We start from the raw sequence: 4,136 nt of genomic DNA, 5'->3' as shown, positions 1-4,136 counted from the left end.
ATTTCAGTTGCTGTCCACTTAAGAGACAGGCATTCATCTACTTCGACTGAAGAAAGAATCTGGATGGATCCTCTTTAAAAATTGACAAGTCACTTTATTTGTTAGGTGGGGAGGTTAACAGTTAGGAACATACTTTAGTGATTAGATAGAATGATTAGAGTGGTTAGGGTTAAGTTTGCGGCGAAGGTTAAGTGTCCAAGCAGGAAATACGGCTTCTCCCATGTGCAAATATAATTAAAATATAATTAAAGCTACACATACAGCAGAAACATGCTTTTAAATATTTATTGGATTTATTTTAAAAAAATAAACCATATGAAGTTCCATTTAAGATTTTGAACATTATAGGAAATCAAGCTACAGGAAATAAACCTGAAAAATGCAGCTTCTGTCTCATAGTAAAATCAGCAGCAAGTATTTTTCACGGGTTGTTAGGTTTTAACCTTGCAGTAACTACCATAATAATTATTTTTGCATCTCTGTGCGTTATCATGAGAGATTAATATACATTCATCCTTAACCTCACCATGTTGTAACATTTTTATGTGCCTTACTTAAATTATCCATATGGGCTTGTAATTTATCAGGTTGATTATGTAAATGTTTGCCTGGTTGGCATTTAAAAGTATGTGTAATTGTTGAAATTACAGAATAATTATAATAGAATGTGTCACTGAGTCTCTTCAATAGATTGTTATTTATGAGTAAATTTTAAGAGTGTATGAAAGAAATTATAAAGAAAGTAACTGATTCTGTATATTTATAGACCCAATATATAATTATTCAGGAACACGTATGTCATATTTAGTCAGATCATTTTGTTAGGTATTTTAGTCTTAAGGCTTGGTTCTCTCAAATCTCAACAAGTTTGTCACCAAGCAATTGTATGCTTCAATAATATGGGGGTATGCCACAATAATTTACATATGAACAGGGATGATAAGAGCATGTTGACTGGTATATTTATCTTACATTAGCCTTTTATTCCCAGACTCTGTAATGTGAATTCATTTTTAAAATGTGAACATGTCTACAATATTGTTTTTATTATCATTACTCAAAGTAGTAGACAGAATTGTTATTTGATATTACAAATTCATTTTATTTGATTAGTTAAGCAAAATGCACTATGGTAAAGTAATATAACCACAAAACATAATATCGTTTTTTAGTTTTGCATGCAACCTTTTTTTTTTTTAGCATGTCAATTTTTATTAGGCATAAGAAAATACAAACATGTGCGAAGTTCGGCAGTTATCACGATTCAGGTTGCAGTACGCAGACTGCACCTGAAGAAGTTGCATATCGATATACATCAAAGGTAACTCAAAACAGATCATAACAACATATTAAAGGAAATGCGTCATATCCATAACAATTCCCTAATGAGGGAGCCCAAATCAAGATCTGGCTAGCGGACAACCTCAACCCCCTTTAGGTATTCGTGGTAGATGTTGTGGCTGAGATGTTCGAGTATGGGGAAAATGAAAAAAAATAATACTATGCGAATGAACAGGTCTAAAGGATGGAACCATGGTTCAAAGGACATCTAAAGGGCCCAGGGAGTTTGTTAATTTCGCTTCAAGATACCATTTGGAGAAACAGAAAATGGACATCAGGTCTTGCAGCTGTTCCAAAGTCAGTTCAGCTGCAATAAAAGATGTCCAGGTTGCAAAAAATCTGTTGGTGCGTGCTTGATTGAACTTAGTGTCCAATTTGTCTAGCAACATTAGACGGAATAACTGGGAGCGGAAATTATCTATGGATGGAGGGTCTGATAGTATCCAGTTGCATAGGATGGACTTTTTAGCCGTGAGAAGACACAGATGTTCCCAACGTGTTGCGTGAGTGGGCTTACCGGTGACTGTGGAAGGAAGGGAATGTAGTAGGCATAGCGCTTGGGATAAGATTCTTGTCTTATTCGAGTGGGCATTCGTAAAGGTCACTGCTGCCATCCAAAAAGTCTGTACATGTGGGCACGACCAAAATAGGTGAGTAAGCTCAGGCAGAGAGTGATGGCATTTCGGACATGCCGTCAGCCAGGTTGAGGTAGTATTAAGTTTTGGGGGTATATTAAACGCGTGGTAGGCTCTGTGCGCTGTTTTGAAATATATTTCTCGCCAGGATTCGTTTTTGATGACTTTCCGAACTTGTCCCCAACACTGTTCTATTATATCGGTCGTTTCCTCAACCGTTAAGTGTAGGAATTCAGCCCAGCGCTTAATGTGACCTGACGAGCAGTTGGAGAAAGCAAGTGTAGCATTGGTAATAAATTTGGCAATATGGGACAATGGCATTTTAACCTGGGGAGATGAGAGTAGATGTGCTATGGGTGAATATATTACCTCTCGCCATGGCAGTGTACAGTGATGGGAGACAAAGTGGCGCATTTGTAAATATGGGAAAGTGTGGGTTGCGGGGAGATTATATTGAATGCGGAGGTCACAGAAGGTTTTAAGGTATCCCCCAGGGTCAAACACGTCCCTGAGGGTAGATATTCCCTTTGCGGACCATAAGTGTAAAGCATTGGACTCTCTGCTTGCTGTGAAAATCGGAGCGGAATTGAGGGGCATCCATGGAGAGAGTACCGTGGGGAGACATAAGAGCTTCCTGACTTCTCTCCACGCTAGTATAGTGTCTCGAAGGAGGATGTGATCCTTTACATTTTTGGGAAGGAGTCTCAATGGAGTGTTCAAGATACCAGGAAGTGACCACGGAGACGTTAGCTGCCTCTCTAGGGATATATTCGTGAAGAAGGAGGTATTATGCATCCAATCCCGTACATGGCGGAAGAGGCTGGCTAAGTTATAGATTCTGATGTTAGGAAGATTGGTCCCTAAACTTTTTACCGGTTGTTGGAGTTTTTTTAGAGCAATTCTCGACTTCTTCCCCTTCCATAGAAAGGTCGAGAAGGCGCTGTTTAGGATTTGAACATCTTTATGCTTCAATAGAAGTGGTATCGTTTGTTTCGGATGTAGGCAGTACTGAACGTGGGTGGATTTTGGTGTAAGATATGGTTAAAAAGAGAAACTAGGGTCGGGGATACATGATCTATTACGGACTTAAAAAATTCAGCCGTCAGGCCATCCGGTCCAGGGGCTTTCGAACCAGGAGAAAATCGGATAGCTGATTGCACTTCCTGTAGGGTGACTTCAGCATTCAGATGTTCCAGGTCGGCAGCTGACAGGGAAGGCAGAGATACGGAATCTAAAAAAGATAATCCTGCATCTGTGTTTCCGGTGTCCGCTGCGTAAAGAGACTGGTAATACGTGCGAAAGATATTACATACCTCGGTAGGATTTGAGGAGATTGTCCCCCCTTCGTCAATGAGCTTAAGTATGTGGGAGGGAGCGGATTGACCCCGAATTAGATTAGCTAGTAGTTTGCCTGCCTTATTGCCGAACTTGAAATATTCTACTTCTTTATGGGAGCGAATTTGTAGATCATATTGGGCAATCCAGTGATCACATGATTGTTTAGCTTGGGACCACTGGGTTTTGTTGTGGAGAGTAGGGTCTTGTCTATATGTTAAATATGCAGTCCTGGCCGCCGTGCATGCCGCCACATACCTCTGTCTGGTCAATTTCTTTTGGGAGGTGACATAGGCCAGTATCCTGCCTCTCAGGACTGCCTTTGCCGCCTCCCAGAAGAGAACAGGTTCTTCACTATGTAAGGCATTATCGGAAGCATATTCATTCCACCAGGAGACCAGGTGGGCTTGAAACGTATCATCGGTAGCTAGGTAAGATGGATAGCGCCATGTCAGTGGTCTGGAGGAAAGGCCCAAGTGGTGGATGTCAACTGTCACCGGGGCGTGATCGGTAACAACCATGTCCTCCACTGTTACACTAGATATTTTTGATATCAGATTTGGTGAGGTAAGGAACAAGTCCAGGCGTGAGAAAGAGTCATGGGCATGAGAAAAGTGGAAGTATTCCCGCTCCATGGGGTGAAGGAAGCGCCAGGCGTCCATGAGGCCACCGGCTTGGATCATAGCAGACAAATTTTTATCCTGTGAGAAGGTGAGTTTGGAAGGGCGATTCCTGGTCCAGGAGCGATCTTCCAATGTGACCGGGTGGGGTATGCTAGGACAAATTTGATCCGTCTATGAACGAGGGTTTGGCATACCTCATGGA

This window comes from Nanorana parkeri, unplaced genomic scaffold (genome assembly GCF_000935625.1).
Source record: "Nanorana parkeri isolate BGI_ZX_2015 unplaced genomic scaffold, ASM93562v1 scaffold404, whole genome shotgun sequence".
Classification (NCBI taxonomy): domain Eukaryota; kingdom Metazoa; phylum Chordata; class Amphibia; order Anura; family Dicroglossidae; genus Nanorana; species Nanorana parkeri.
Note: the sequence above shows the minus strand (reverse complement) of the source record.